This window comes from Pinus tabuliformis, chromosome 3_1, assembly GCF_031772625.1.
Source record: "Pinus tabuliformis cultivar Carrire ecotype Pingquan chromosome 3_1, CPIR1, whole genome shotgun sequence".
Taxonomy (NCBI): domain Eukaryota; kingdom Viridiplantae; phylum Streptophyta; class Pinopsida; order Pinales; family Pinaceae; genus Pinus; species Pinus tabuliformis.
This window is the reverse complement of record NC_142301.1, coordinates 299,189,219-299,205,930: the sequence shown is the minus strand read 5'-3', so window position 1 is coordinate 299,205,930 and position 16,712 is coordinate 299,189,219.

Sequence of the window (16,712 nt, the reverse complement as noted above, 5' to 3'; positions counted from 1 at the left end):
CTGGAAGAGATTTGTTACATATAAACTGACAGTCAACCAAGAAAATCAAGCAAACAATGAAATGAGTGCATCCTAGGAAAAGCAGAGTTTTGCATTAAAATGGTCTAAACTATGATGTATAGAAGGAAATGCTACGAAATGTTGTATGAAAGGAAAGCATGCAAAATGAATATTGAAAATCAGGAAGTGAACATGATAAAGAAGATCTAAAGCAAAGCAAAACTTGACTATCAACCTACTAGAGAGCTGCAAACACTAGAAGTCCTAGGAATGAGGAAAATCTGTGCTTTTGGGGCAGCAAGAGAGTCTTTGCCTCAAATAATGGTCCCAGAGGGAGGAAGAGAGGCCAAAGCACTGTTTCTAACCTTTTGAATCTTCTCTGATCACTGCTTAACCTGATATAGAAAGCACAAATGCAAGCAAGCTACTAAATCATCAAAAGCAACCTATTCTTAACTACAAGAGAAATACATCTAACAGCAAACTATTCTACAAACTGAAGTAAAGCATACAAATACAAGTAAACAGAAGCTTGGTTTCTTGGATTGTGCCCTAACCCAAGAGCTTCAGCCCTCTGAGGTACCTCAGTGCTAGCTCAGAAAGGATTCCGTCTTCATTATCAAAAAATAGCAAGATTACATAAAACTGTGATAAAATAGTAAGCTCGAAATTTGAGCAGAGTTTACACAAGAGAAAAAAAGTTGACCCTAGTGAGGCCCTAGGCCTATCTACTTATACATTTGAAGCTACCAACAAATTCCTTAAAATCAGGGAGGGTTGGCTCCCAAAACTCGAGATAACTATCAATCATCTTCCACTTTCTCGACTACCTTCTAGTGCATGATTCAGCTACTCATACTCCAAGCTGAATGAAGGGGAATTCAAAGTGAGGAGGAATAAATGAGGGGGATTCCCTCCTATAAGTCCTCTCCTCTGTCTACTTTGAGTTATTTTTGTGGTTTGACCACTAGATCCTTGAATTTTACCTTGAAATCCATCAATAATCTGCATTAAATACATGTCAGACCACATGGCATAATAACTAACCCAACTAACCCTATAAGCATAAATATAATTAGAAAATCATAAAATAAGCTAAGAGAATGGTTTATTTGACTAGGTTACGAGGTAAAATGATCCCATATAATTACCCATTTATGAGGCTCATCATCACCCCCTATTGAAGGTGTTTCTCATCCTCTGAGCAACCTAGTCAATCTCTTGGTCTTTCATGGCCCTGGTGGCCTCCCTAGCATTACAGTCTTCTGATATGGTCTGCTCATGTTCTCCATAAAATCTTGTCTTTCTGTCTATGTCCTTCCACAACTCTTTCTCTTCTTCTTCTCTTCTGCCTTCCAGCATGCCTAATATGAGTGGAGGACTCAGTTTGAGGCCAATCCAGTTGACCTCCAGCCTTTGCATGGAGTGCTTGTACATTGGCACTCTTTTCATTGTATCCTTCAGCCTCATGGGGGAATGGTATTCTCTGATCTGCAAGATGTGGTGTAGGGTGTTCCATCTTCTCATGCATGCATGAACGCAGTCATCCCCAATTAGCCTAAGCATATCTTTAAAGTGTGCACTAGCTTGTTCCTTATTGGCTAGATATTTAAGGGAAATCTAAGGATCATTGACAAGCAGGTTGTGTGTGCTGATGAGTGCCATAGGATCTGATGCCTTAGCTCTTATCATCAATGGTTAATTCCACTCTTTTATTAACAATCTTTTCATTTCTGTTGCCCTCAATTCTTCATGGTTCATCCATAATTCCATGGCCATTAATTGTAGATCCCCTGGCTTGGCATTGGGGTCCCACACATTCATATCTGTGAGGGTCATGTTGTGTATATAGAACTATGCCATCTTTGCCTTGTCCTCGGAGGTTCTTTGGTCACACAAATCCATGAACTACTTATAGTCTTGGAAAGGAATTATGCCTCTTTGTGCCAAAGTTTTTATTTGGAATTGAAGACGTTGATCCTTCAGATAGAGGCCATAAGATTTGGCTGGTGTTCTGCATTGTAATGATTCTATGGTTAAGTTGGCCATGTATTCCAAATGAGTCTCTTTCTCCTACAACTGCCTCCTTAGTAATTCATTCTCATTCTCAAGGTGGCTTCTTGTAATGGCTTCTGTGTCTTTAAGAGCACTCAATTCCCTGCCCATTTCCCTGAGTTTGTCTTCCATGTGGCCAATATCCTCAACTCCTTTGGACTTTTCTATCTGCATCCACCTATGCATTCTCACTCTCTCTTTTTCCAATTCGAAAAACAGTGGAATTAAAAATTTATGTGGGATTATCTTGCCTCCCTCAATTAGTCTGTAATAGGAGTCAAGATTAGGATGGGGGTTAGGTTCTTGTAGCTCTTGTGCTTCCTCTTTCACCTCTAGTTTTCCTCCTATATTTTCCTCAAGTTTTTGTGTCTCCTGTAGTTTGGACAGTGTCTCCTGTATGACTGTTTTAGCCTCTTGTAGGTCTAGTTTTGGGTCCTGTAGAATTTCTTTTCCCTTCCATGTAGAAGATCTTGCAGTCCTCCTTTCATAGGTTATGGGTGTCTTGGAAGGATATTCTTTCACCATGGTAGATGGTGAATCTTCAATGTTAATGGGAGTATTTGATGAGGGCTGAGGTTTGCCTGTTTTAATTCTAGTACTCTTCCTTGCCCTGAAATACATGGAGGTTTTTCTTTTCCTCTTCTGCTTTTGCTTGACTGGTGTACTGAGGGTAGTGAGGGCAGCTGCTACTTCTCTTTCCAAAGTTTCAGGGGACTCTTCTCTTTGCTCTGCCCTCTCTTCCTCCTTTTCTCCCTCTTTCATCTCTTTTTCCTCCTCCTGCTCTGTCTCTTTTTCTACCTCCTGTTTTGTCTCCTCAACTCTCCCCTCCTCTATTTCTTTTCTTTCCTCCATCCTCTCTTGCTCTGCTATGTCACCACCAGCTTCATCTTCTCCTCCTTGCTATTCTCCCTCCTCACTGACAGCAAGACTGACATCATAGGTTAATGCCTTGATGTCATCCTCAGCTGTCATATTTATGAAAACATCCCATGCTATAGGGATTGTAAGGGTATGGAGGGCTTCTTCCACTAGGATCTTGATTAGGCCATGGTGAGCTAGCTGCTATGAATTTCCTTCCTATACCTTGGTGCTGGAGTTAATGAGGGACTAAAGGAGAAAGTAAGGGATACTGAGCTTTTGATGTGCTGGGGTATCCATGCCATATCTCAAGTCTTGGAGGATTATGAAATGATATCCATAAACAATGTTGTGCCTCCCCAAACAAGAAATGTATTTCATCACTTGGTAGCTAACCTCATCCCAGGCATATGGTACACTAGCCCTCCTAATTCCATTTTTGTCTTCAACAGGGGTTTCATTATCTTGGAAAAATTTCCTCTTGGCAACCTGGCCAATTATTTTTTCATATTTAGTCCAAGGTAGCCCAAGAGGAAGGGTAGTGACCCTACTGATGAATTCAGGGGTTATTTCAATGGAGAGGTTGTTGAGCGATAAAAGGTGTCTTTTTAACTCCTAATTATCTTCACATTAATTGTCAACCCATGGACGATTTTTAATTTCAAGAGTGTACTCAGTCTAAGGCAGCTATTTACTCAAGAGTAATGTTTTGTAGTATAGTGATTTAAAATGTAAAAGTAAATGAATGCTGGAAACAAAATCTAATTGGAACAGCAAGAAACTAAAATGTTATGTAACTAAATCATTCACTCAAACAACCATCAGTGGAGGACTCAGTAATGCTAACTCTCTCCCCTGTAAACTGATGCAAATGAAAACCAATCATAGGCAGGATCCACAATCTGAGAACTTAGGCAGCGATAGCCAATATCCTTTACAGTTGTTGATCTTACACTCCACACTAAAGCAAATAATAACAATTCGATTGGAAATGCTTACTAAAACACACTTGCTACAATATCAATTAAAAGATGAAATCAAATCCTTACAGAAAAGAACAACAACTAAGTCTATTGGAAAACTGAACAATAAAGCTAATTAAATGGAAATACACAGCAACTGCAAATGTAACTGAATCAACAATCTTAATCTAGCAGCATGAACATTAATCGCAGGTATTGAAGCAACAACAATCGCAGTTATAATTGAACAGTAACTTAATTGGACAACAATTGCAATTATAAATGAGCAACTATTAAATGAACCACAGTCTTAATTAGATAGCGCAGTATTACATAAGAATTAACAACAAGACGTTTGAAGTTATAATTAATAATTTTGTCACTAACACAATCCAATTATGATTTCAATATAACAGAGCAATTCTACGAAATGTTCATAAACAAAAGATTACTGAATAAAACAAATTAAAGAAATGAAAATGAAATCAAACCATCACACGGCTGGAACTGTAAAGATATAATACAAAGTAGCAGCTTAATTCACCAGAGGCTAGGCCCTTAGCCGCTAGTAGATGCTGCTGGGCTACTTCAGCAGATGCAAGGGACTGGAACTGTTTTTATATATTAATCATTGCATAAACATTACAGTAGCTTCGTTTTCTGCTTCGGCAATGAGACTCAATAATAACAGTTACAATTTCTCAATAGTAATTCTCCCATTCCTCCTATCCTACACTTTCTATCTCTAATCTAACAATCCATCTAATTCTCTTTCTAATCATCCATCATGAATCGTGAATCCATCATTCTGAATCCCTTTCTCTAATCTCTGTTTTCATTTAAATACAGAGAGAGCAGAAAGCAGTTACAACATACATGATTACAATATGATTCTCATTAAAAAATTGGATTGTTCTCAACAAATTTATAAGCAAGATCATATCTAGAATATCTCTCCATCAATCATTCAACAAGAATAGGTTGAATTTGGCATTGCAACTGGGACAATTTGGAAAACGGCCACACAGTGAATCTGAGAAAAACGTCTTTAGTGAACCTTCCGCTTCTCTCAATACGGACCAAATTTGGGAAAACTATTCATTGCAAAACTAATTTGGTCCGTTCTGGACAAAACCCATGTTTCAGATTTTCCAGATTCTTCTCCATTTCCCCGATTCGTTCAATACAAAATCATCACTTCTTATTCTAGCGAATTTCTGAGTTGGCATATTTAATGATCAAATCTTCAATCTGGAAATTATCTTGGAGGCTAAAAATGGTGAGTAGTGTTACAACCAGTTTATTAATAAACCATCATTCATAAAATCATGTATAATCATCAATTTATTAAAAATAAAGGAGAATAAATAATATTTTTCCATAAGAGCATAAATCATTATAAGATGGAATTATATGATAAACCATGATAAATGACATGATAAAGAAGAGTAGAAATGGATGAAACAGGTGTTAAAAATTGATAATAATAATGGCATATTAACGGCCCAACACACACCCACATTGAATATATTGCATGTCCTCATGCAACCCAAAGAGAAAACCCATGTGTTAACCAAGCAATAAAAAAAATTGTTCATCCCAACTCATGAAATGGATGGAACAGATGAATTCTTCCTTAATTAATGAATATTCAATTTTAGCAATCTTGATGAAGGCATAAAAAAAATTTCATTGACGTTCAACTTATGTGTTTATGAAGTTGCAACAAAATATGATATAAGTGACAACAAACTTCATTAACCATTTTCTCAAAAACTACAATCCAGATTTTGCTGAAATTTGGCAAGTAGATTTAGACTCTATTAATGTTTCTATGATCCAAAAATTAGATCGTTTTGATGCACGGATCATGAGATATAAACAAAATGGCTATAGGTAACAGTGCACTATTTTCGAAATTTTATGAACTAATTTAACTTGAAATTATCTAGGTTTGTGTATTTTAATAATACGTCCATGTTTTCCAAAGATTACAAGAATTGAGTTCATAGTTTTAAAAATATGAGGAAATCAATTTCTGCACTGTGTAAAAATGAAATTGTATGCCTTAAATAAGAATGAAAGTAGAAAGCATCCATCATGCGTAGCAATTCCTCTCCCTCTCTGAAGGATTAGCATGCCCTCATAATGCTAGAAACAAAATTGAGGTGGTAGCTACCATCTGTTGAATTCTATGCTTGGTGTAAGACAACATGGAATAAGGGAGGTGTTGAGAATGAATAAGAAGATGAATGGGTGATAAAGACATGGTCATAAGAAGGAAATGAATGAAAGCAACACTTCCCCAAATTGAAAGATGACATGCTGCTGAAAAATGGGAAGTGGTAAAGAAGTGGAATGAATGATGATAATTAATGCTCAATGGATTTTCATGAAATTCTCCTAAATTCATAATAAATCAGAAAATTATGCTATTTACCTCAAGTTTTACCTCCAAAAAGAAAATGTGGAATGACATATATGTACTGGCATTTGTTGACGCTAATGTGGGCAGAGTTGGTGTTGAAAGTGATGCAAAAGGTGGAATCTAGGCAAGCACATCATGTCTGAAGAATTGTTCACGTTCGCGAGTTGCTCAAGCCTCTTTTGTTAGTACCAATAGTGTGGTCATGCTACGAGAGTTCTTCCCATACATGTTGTTCTCGTGTAAACAAATCACTATTTTGCATACAATGTTCTTGAATCCACAGTGTTAGTTTTGAATAGCAACAGATAAGATGCATGCAAAAATTTCAATCAGAAAAACTTTTGTATACATGAAATACTAATATTTTGTCAAATCAATAAGTTATGGTAGAGTGCAGTAATCATATTGCATGCTATCCCGTAATGCATACATTCCCCCCTCCAATTGGAAAATGGATTCCATGACCATAAAGCATATGAAAGGTGTTATGCTAACAACAAGGCAAGGGAATGAACAATACAGCAGTAAATGAAGCAGAGTAGACATATCAATAATAAGACAGCGAGAGTTATGGTTATAATGAGAGCAGAGTGTGTAAAGATAGTTATGAATAAGAGATACGACGCTTTGGATTGATGATAAGCTATTTGAAAAAGAAAAAGGACAGCAATACACCAAAAAGATGCTTTGCTGATGGTATTCTAGCTGAAAATGATGCGATTGATATGAAAACAATTTCTGATGCGTAAAGGTTCAGAATAGGGAAAAAATTAAGGAAATAACTTCTCTGATAAAATGAGAAAATAAGAAAAGGGTATTATAGTAATAATTGACGATAAGATATAACTTCGATACCATAACCAGAGCCTCTGCTACCAGCAGGCGTCCATAGCCTTGACAGGGTTGCTTTTTAACCCATATGAGCCAGGATCCTCAATTTAAAACTAGAGAGTTCTAGTGTTGTTGTACACAAGAGATCAGTGTGCTGGCGTGGTAACCAGAGAACCACACTGCCATTCACTAGGATGTAGCAAAAGTGATCAGGCCGGCTCGTGATGAGACCTCATGTTCCAAGGATAATTCGGCTATCCAATGGATCATAACCTTGGTGTGCTGGCCATAATGGGAATGTCACTTTGTTACAGCCTTATGAACATGGTAGGCTGGCTCGTAATGAGACACCCTATCCTCCATCTGCAAACAAAATTTTGTTGTTATTACACTTTTTTATAATAAAAAGAGGGAGGCTCAGTACTCCTTAAGAGTAGGGATGGTAGAAGAAGTTGAATATGTCAATAGAAAAAAATATACCCATACTCTCATTTAGTACATATAGAGAAGATTATAACTAGGAAGGGTGGAACCAACATGGTATTAAGATGATCAATCAGTATCATGTACAACAGAAAACAATGCAGTAAAGTAGTATATAAATAATTGTGTCCCTTTTGAAAATAATCTATCATCAAGGAGTTGTCCTATTAAAGATCATAATGTGAATGATATTAACTCTATTCAATAGAATCCATAATTCTTGTCCTCATAAAAGTAGTGTACTTCATGCCATGAAAGGAAATTAGTAAAATGTGGTTGAGATGAACTAGGAATAATTCCACAAGAGGAAGCAAGGGTTGTTCTCGAAAATACTGCCAAAGTGTTGTTCCTTTGAAGGAACAACAAAAACACTCGAAAAAGTGTTGTTCTGTGTAGGGAACAGTAAAGGAAACGCACACCAAAAAGAAAAAATGCACATGAAAAGGTGGTGTTCCCTGTAGGGAACAACAAAAAAATGTGAAAATGTTCATGATTTAGTTACGTTTGCAGTTGCTGTGTATTTCCATTTAATTAGCTTTGCTATTCAGTTTTCTAATAGAATTACTTGTTGTTCTTTTCTGTAAGGATTTGATTTCATCTTTTAATTGATATTATAGCAAGTGTGTTTTAGTAAGCATTTCCAATCAAATTGTTATTATTTGCTTTAGTGTGGAGTGTAAGATCAACAACTGTAAAGGACATTGGCTATCGCTGCCTAAGTTCCCAGATTGTAGATCCTCCCTATGATTGGTTTTTATTTGCATCAGTTTAGAGGGGAGAGAGTTATCATTACTGAGTCCCGAGTCCTCGACAATGGCACCAAAACGTTGAGTGATAAAAGGTGTATTTTAACTCCTAATTATCTTCACATTAATTGTCAACCTAGGGACGATTTTTTATTTCAAGAGTGTACTAAGTATGAGGTGGCTATTTACTGAATAGTAATGTTTTGTAGTATAATGCTTTAAAATGTAAGAGTAAATGAATGCTAGAAACAAAATCTAATCGGAACAGCAAGAAACTAAAATGTTTTGTAACTAAATCATTCACTCAAACAACCATCAGTCGAGGACTCAGTAATGATAACTCTCTCCCCTGTAAACTGATGCAAATGAAAACCAATCATAGGCAGGATCCACAATCTGAGAACTTAGGCAGCGATAGCCAATATCCTTTATAGTTGTTGATCTTACACTCCACACTAAAGCAAGTAATAAAAATTCGATTGGAAATGCTTACTAAAACACACTTGCTACAATATCAATTAAAAGATGAAATAAAATCCTTACAGAAAAGAAAAACCACTAAGTCTATTAGAAAACTGAACAACAAAGCTAATTAAATGGAAATACACAACAACTACAAATGTAACTGAATCAGCAATCTTAATCTAGCAGCATGAACATTAATCGCAGGTATTGAAGCAACAACAATCGCAGTGATAATTGAAGAGTAACTTAATTGGACAGCAATTGCAATTATAAATGAGCAACAATTAAATGAACCATAATCTTAATTAGACAGCGCAGTATTAGATCAGAATTAACAGCACAACATTTCAAGTTATAATTAATAATTTTGTCACTAACGCAATCCAATTATGATTTCAACATAACAGATCAATTCTGCGAAATGTTCATAAACAAAAGATTATTGAATAAAACAAATTGAAGAAATGAAAAGGAAATCAAACCATCACACGACTAGAACTGTAAACATATAATACAGAGCAGGAGCTTAATCCACCGGAGGCTAGGCCCTTAGCTGCCAGCGGGTGCTGTTGGGTTACTTCAGGAGATGCAAGGGACTGCAACTGTTTTTATATATTAATCATTGCATAAACATTATATTAGTTTCATTCTCTGCTTCAACAATGAGAGTCAACAATAACAGTTACAATTTCTCAATAATAATTCTCCCATTCCTCCTATCCTACCCTTTCTATCTCTAATCTAACAATCCATCTAATTCTCTTTCTAATCATCCATCATGAATCATGAATCTATCATTCTAAATCCCTTTCTCTGATCTCTATTTTCATTTAAATACAGAGAGAGCAGAAAGCAGTTACAACATACATGATTACAACATGATTCTCATTTCAAAATTGGATTGTTCTCAACAAATTGATAAGCAAGATCATATCTGGAATATCTCTCCATCAATCATTCAATAAGAACAGGTTGAATTTGGAATTGCAACTAGGATAATTTGGAAAACGGCCACACAACGAATCTGAGAAAAATGTCTTCATAGAACCTTCTGTTTCTCTCAATACAGACTGAATTTGGGAAAACTACTCATCACAAAACTAATTTGGTCCGTTCTAGACAAAACCCATGTTTCAAATTTTCCATGTTCTTCTCCATTCCTGATCTGTTCAATACAAAATCATCACTTCTTATTCCAGCGAATTTCTGAGTTGGCACATTTAATGATCAAATATTCAATCTGGAAATTATGTTGGAGGCTAAAAATGGTAAGTAGTGTTACAACCAATTTATTAATAAACCATCATTGATAAAATTATGTATAATCATCAACTTATTAAAAATAAAGGAGAATAAATAATATTTTTCCATAAGAGCATAAATCATTATAAGATGGAATTATATGATAAACCATGATAAATGACATGATAAAGAAGAGTAGAAATGGATGAAATAGTTGTTAAAAATTGATGATAATAATGGCATATTAACGGGCCAATAGAGGCCTCTAATGGTTATAGTAGCATGAGCTCTTGTGTGAGGGACCAAAGAGAGAGCAAATTCATGGGCAATTTCATCATCAAACCCTCTAAACTTCTTAAAGAAATCCATCCAGTTTGCCCTTGTAAATATTTCCACCACTTGAGGATGTGCATGGAGTCTAATGGAGTTAGTGGGCTCTTTTCTCATAAACCCCCTGTCATACTGCCTATACTTCTTTTGAAAAACCAGATATGGAGGTGGAGACAAAGAATTTTGAGTGAAATAGAGAAAAAGAGGGGATTGTGTTTTTTTTTTAAACCAGGTATTTTTTTTATATTTTATGTATTTCTACCCTCTTAAAGGCTCATTTTATCTTCAATTTGAGACCAACTCTTTCAAATTTTGATATTCAAAAGAGGGCATTCATGAAACCTACCTCTTCGGACTGAAATTCGTACCAAAAATCATGTTTCCTCCGTTCAAAATGACTCACTGCCACTCCCATAGAAGCCCATTGTCCCTCCTGTAGATTTCTTGTAGGCACTCCTGTAGAAAACCTATAGGGCTGCTATAGAAGATGTCGAGAGAAAAAATATGGAGGAAATCGATGGAGGATGGTGGATACGAGGCTGTGGGGGCATAAGAAGACTTTTGTGTGGTTGAGTTATGAGGAGAAACTGAAGAAAAGGTGGTGAGAATGTGTGGGGAGGAGTGCTCATTACCTTTTATGGCTGTTTTCGATTATGAATGCTGAGCCGGCAAGGTGTACATTGCCCAGATTAGGACCGTTGTTCCCCACCTTCTTGGTCATCATGACCCCCCTCATTACTACATCCGATTTAACTCTTCCTTCGACTACCTGTCCTTCACATCTTTTGCTTGAGTTGATTGTGCGCATGTGTGGGTGATATCTCAGTTAAGTGGAGTCAACTAAATGAAGGTGGCCAAGTTAATGGCCACTTTCCCTCTTTCGATTTCAACCATCTAATTGTCTTCTCATGATTCCTAATTACAAAAATGCAGATAAAGGAGTGACTTAGCTACTTACCTGTAATCCAAGTGTATTTGCTGCCATCGACTGTGAGGTGTTATGGCTTTCTCTGCTGCACACCTTCATTTTCCCTCATGCATGCTGTCTCTGCTTGCTGATGTGTTGTGTGTTTTTTCAGATTCTTCTTTTGCCGAAGCTGAGTTGCATGTGCCTTTTAAACCTTCAGATGTGTTGTCCCTTATTGCTGGTGCTGGACTTCTATGGGATCAGATGTTATAGGAATTCCTACAGGAGCTCCTGTAGCTACTTCTCCCCTTGAAACTTCAGCTATTTCCCTGTGCTTGGAGCTCGAGAATAATGGTAAAGATGGAGATGAATGATGGAGGGATAGTAGGTAAGCTTCAAGTAAATTTAATGGTGCCTTTTCCTCCTTTTTTTTTCAAAACTGAAAACCTGTTTTTCTGTGTTTTTTCTTGGAAAGGAAAAAAATATGATGCTTGGAGTGTGATTCAGGCTTGAAAATGATGGAAAGGAGGTTTGAAGATGGTAAGAGGGATTATAGGTTCCTCATGAAGCTTTTCTTGTCCCTAAAACTACCTCCTATAGACACTTTTGGCTCTCTATAATTCCTACAAGAGCCTCTTGTAGAAAAAACAGAGCCTCCTGTAGAAAACACAGTTTTGGAAGAAGAGGTACAGTGGGGTGAAAGAGATGTCAAAAATGATGGAAGAAGGTGTGGAGAATATGAGATGGATGCTAGTATGAATGTTAGGGTCCCCTTGGCACCTTCTCCTGCTCCTTGTAGTCCTCCTACAAACCTGCAATGCAATAAAAATTCATTTTTTCTTTTTCATTTTTTTTTTTTTTTGAAATCAACTAGGGCACCTCAGAGAGGTTTTCACCTTAATTGCTTGCCCTCGGCGTCTCCAAGGGACGTTTTAACCCAAGGATATTATTCTTTTCCCCCTTTTTTTTCGATCACTGGGCCGCCTCTGAGGTGGTTTTCAACCCAATGCTGGGACTCAAGTGCCTCATGGAGGTTTTCACTTAAGTCCTTATTTTTTTCTCTTCTTTCTATAGTGAGTGGGTAAAGTGGAAGCTAAGACATGCTCCACTACCATCACTATTTTATTCAAATCTTCAATAAACTCTCGCTTGGAGAGGGGTTTCTTGTAGACTTTCAACCGATGTCCATTAACAAGCATGGGGATGGCTTCATCATTTATGGTTCTGATCAGAACTGGACCATTGTCATTGCATTTATCCACAGTGTAGGGTCCCAGCCATCTTGTCCTCAGCTTGCCTTCGAATCCTTGTATCTTGAATCATAGAGTAGTGCCCAATCTCCCTCTTGGAATTGCTTCTCCCTGATATTTCTGTCATGCCATATCTTTCTCTGAAGCTGAAATACCTCTGTATGGGGAAGGGCTTGGAATCTGTATTCATCCAAGCCATTGAGGTGAAGTAATCTCTCCTTCTGTGCATGGCTGAGGTCTAGGTCTAGCTGAGCTGCCATCCTTAGGGTATTGAATTCAAACTCTATTAACAGCAAAACCTTCTTCCCATAGACCATTTCATAGGGTGTGAACCCAGTGGTGTTCTTCCATGTTGTGTTGTAGGCCCAAGTGGTATCAACTAATCTGTCTACCCATTATTTTCTATTGCTGCTCTCTACCTTGGTTAGGATCCCTTCCAATGATTTGTTAGTGACCTCCACTTACCGATTGGCTTGTGGATGGTAAGGGGTGGAAGTCCCGTGCTTTATCTTATGATGTGTGAGCAGGTCTTCAATCAGGTTGGAAGTGAACTGACTGCCTTGGTCTGTGACCAACTCTCTCAGATACCCGAACTTTTATAATATGGTTTCCCTCAAAAACTCAGCTACGTTTTCCTCTGTCATTGCTTTGATTTCTTTTGTCTCCACCCACTTTGTCAGTTACTTGGTGCACACAATGATGTATTGCTTCTGCTTTGAAGGGGGTTGATATGCCCCACAAAGCCGATGCCCCACTTCTCAAATGGCTCAAACGTCACTTGAGGTTGCATGGGCATTTCATCCTTTGGAGTGGGTTTCCCCATCCTTTGACACTGATCACACTGGCTCGTGTATCTCCTCACATCCTGATGAAGAGTGGGCCAGTAGTAGCCTGCTTGCAATATCTTGAAGGCGATTCTTTTTACTGCAAAATGACCTCCACAAGGCCCGTCATGACAGGTCAGGACGATGTCAAAGACTTCCTTCTCCTTGAAACATATTCTCAAGATCTGATATCGACCAAGTTTGAAGAGATTACCTCTAATCCAAGTGAAAGGGGCGTGTTTCCTTACTATCATGCTCTTTTCTTTTAAGGATAGGTGTGGTGGGAACCGTGTTGAACAAGTAGTTTGTTATATCATCAAACCATGGAGAGAATACTGATATAGCAAATAGGTGTTCATCTGGCATTTGGTCATCCACCATTCCTTCTTCACCTTCAAGCAAATTTACTCTAGAAAAAAAGTCAGCAATAACATTCTCTTTACCACGCTTATCAATAATGGTCATATCAAACTCCTGCAATAAAAGCAACCATCTAATAATGCAAGCATTTACATCTGGTTTGTTCATTAAATATCTAATTGCATCATGATCAGTGTGCGCAAAGGTTTGATAGCCTGTGATAAAATGTCTAAATTTGTTTAAGGAATGCACGATAGCTAGGAGTTCCTTCTCGATGACTGTATTGTTTAACTCTGCCTTTGACAAGTTTTTGCTTATAAAGTATATGGCATAAGGTAACTTTTCATAAATTTTTCCTAAGGCTGCTCCTATTTCTTTGTTCAAGGCATCTGTGTGAATGTGAAAGGATAGGGCCTAGTTTGGGCCTCTGAGAATTGGGGGAGTCACTAGCTTGCTCTTAAAGGTATCTAGGGCTTCTTAACAATTTTCCGACAATATGAACTGAACATCTTTTCCTAGGAGGCCAAGCAAAGGAGAAGCTAACTTGCTGAAGTCTTTAATGAATCTCCTATAATATCCAGCTAAGCCTAGGAAGCTTATGACATCTCTCACCTTTTAAGGAGGTGGGACCCTTTGGATGATGGAAATTTTGTTGGGGTCCACCTGCAGTCCTTGTTGAGATATTGCATGACCTAGCACGGTCCGTTCAGTCATAAAAAATTCACATTTTTCTGGACTGAGGGATGGATTCATCTCAATACACTTATCTAGAACTTTTCCTAGGTTAGATAAAGCTTCCTGAAAGTCAGAGCCATAAGGAGTAAAATCATCCATGTATATTTCTACTACATTACGAACCAGTTCAAAAAATATACTCAATACCGCTCTTTGGAAAGTGGCTGGAGCATTGCACAAACCAAAAGGAAGGACTCGGTATGCAATGGTACCCTAAGGACAAGTGAAAGTGGTGTTACCTTGGTCTTCTAGGCTAATTTGAATCTGATTGTACTTGCTAAACCCATTTAGGAAGGAGAAAGTTTTTTTCCCTACCAAACCGTCTAACACTTGATCTATGGAAGGTAAAGGAAAATGGTCCTTTTTAGTGTCTTTGTTCAATTCTCCATAGTTGACATAGATTCTCCACTTACCATTTTTATTTGACACTAGCACCAAAGGAGAGACCCATTCACTGTCAGAGATGGGATAGATGAATCCTGCATCAAGCAATTTCTACGGTTCTTCCTTAACAATATCTTTAAGTGTTGGGTTCATCCTCCTTTGAGTCTGCCTGACTAGCTTGCAATCTTCCTTGATGTATATATGATGAGTACATACTGAAGGGTGCACTCCCTTCATCTCCTTATAACTCCAGGGGAAGGTATCTAGATGTTTTCTCAGTATGCTGCATAGCTCCTTCTCCTGGGAAGTAGATAGGGATGGATTGATTTTCAATGTGCTTTCTAGACCGAACTCTATATTTTTAACATGGAGTGAAGTGAGGTCGGCCACATAGAGATCAGTTGAGGGGTTGTTTTGGGCATCTCTTACTATGTCTTCTAATGGCGATAGACTGGGAGGTGGATTTTGAATCAAATTTTCAATCATATCATCCTCATCTTGCAATTTTCCCACCATGGCGATTTCTAATGTACAAAGTGGTGAAGAATAAATGTCATCCTTATCCCTCCTCCTCCAACCAGAGAGGTAGATCATGTTCTAGAAAGGGTTGGGCACAAGGATATAGGATTAACTCCTTGGAGATGTGCCCGTTCTTTATGGTCATGTTCCTAGCTCGGCAACTAATGTAGGCATCGGTTGTAGTCAACCAGGGTCTTCCCAGACTGAGGGGATACCTAGTGAGCTTTGCCTTTGGCTGGAGAACTAAGAAATCAACAGGATACTCCCAAGAATCAATGGAGACCATCACATCTTCCACAATCCCCTCGGGGGTCACTGTGGAGTGGTCTGCTAGCTGTAGCACTATCGTGGTCTTCCTCAAGGAGCCTTGGAGGTTAAGTTTGAGCATTGTGTCCTTTGAAATCACATTAATGGTAGCTCCCAGATCAATCAAGGTATGTGGGACCATTGTGCCATTGATGTGGACATCAACTACTGGGCTTCCAGGGTCCAGATATTTTGGACAAATTATCTGCCCCAACATCAGGTTAGACAGTTGTCCTATGACATTGATGGTTGGGGCATCTCTCTTGTGCCTTCCTGGATGCCTAAAGCACTTCTCTTTGATCAACCTATTGTAGATAGACACATCTTTTATGGCTTGGAGAAGTGGTATCTTCACACATAAATGTTTCAATTCTCCCAGGAGTTCAGTCTCTTCTGGGGTAGGCTAGATTGTCATGGATAGTCTCCCGGGAAAGGGTGGATTTGCTTTAGGTTCACTTTCCTCTTTATCTTCCTCAACCTCCCTAGGTGGAGGTTGGCTATCTAGGAGAACATTCCCGAATCGCAAGTTAATTTCTTGAATCTCCACATCATAAGTTGGGCATGATGGTTCCCCACTATACACTTGTTGAGCTTTTCTATTGTCCAGGTTCTGATTTGGCTAGGCAGGCATTTGGGGTTGCCTTGGTGGAGCAGAAGGTAATGGTTGTGTTTGGGTAGGTGGTGGAGGAAGAAGAGTGAGAAGAGAGTTGTATTGGGGCCTCCACCCCTAATAAGATGCATTCCACTGAGGTTGCAGCTGAGCATAGTATTAAAATGAATGGGTGGCTGGTTGGGCATGATATTGAGATGTGAAGGACCAAGGAGGAGGCGTGGACCAGGAAGGATGAGCAGGGGGGGTCCAAGAAGGTATGGAGGTGACTTGGTTGGGGTTGTAGTATGCCTGAGATGTCCCTTGCATCCCCTGCTGGTATGGTCTAGGTCCATGCGGCCTCCTTTGGTTTATGTAATAGATCTGTTCAGTGACTCCTTCGGCCCCTTGGTATACAGCTTTAAGTCCGAGCAAGGA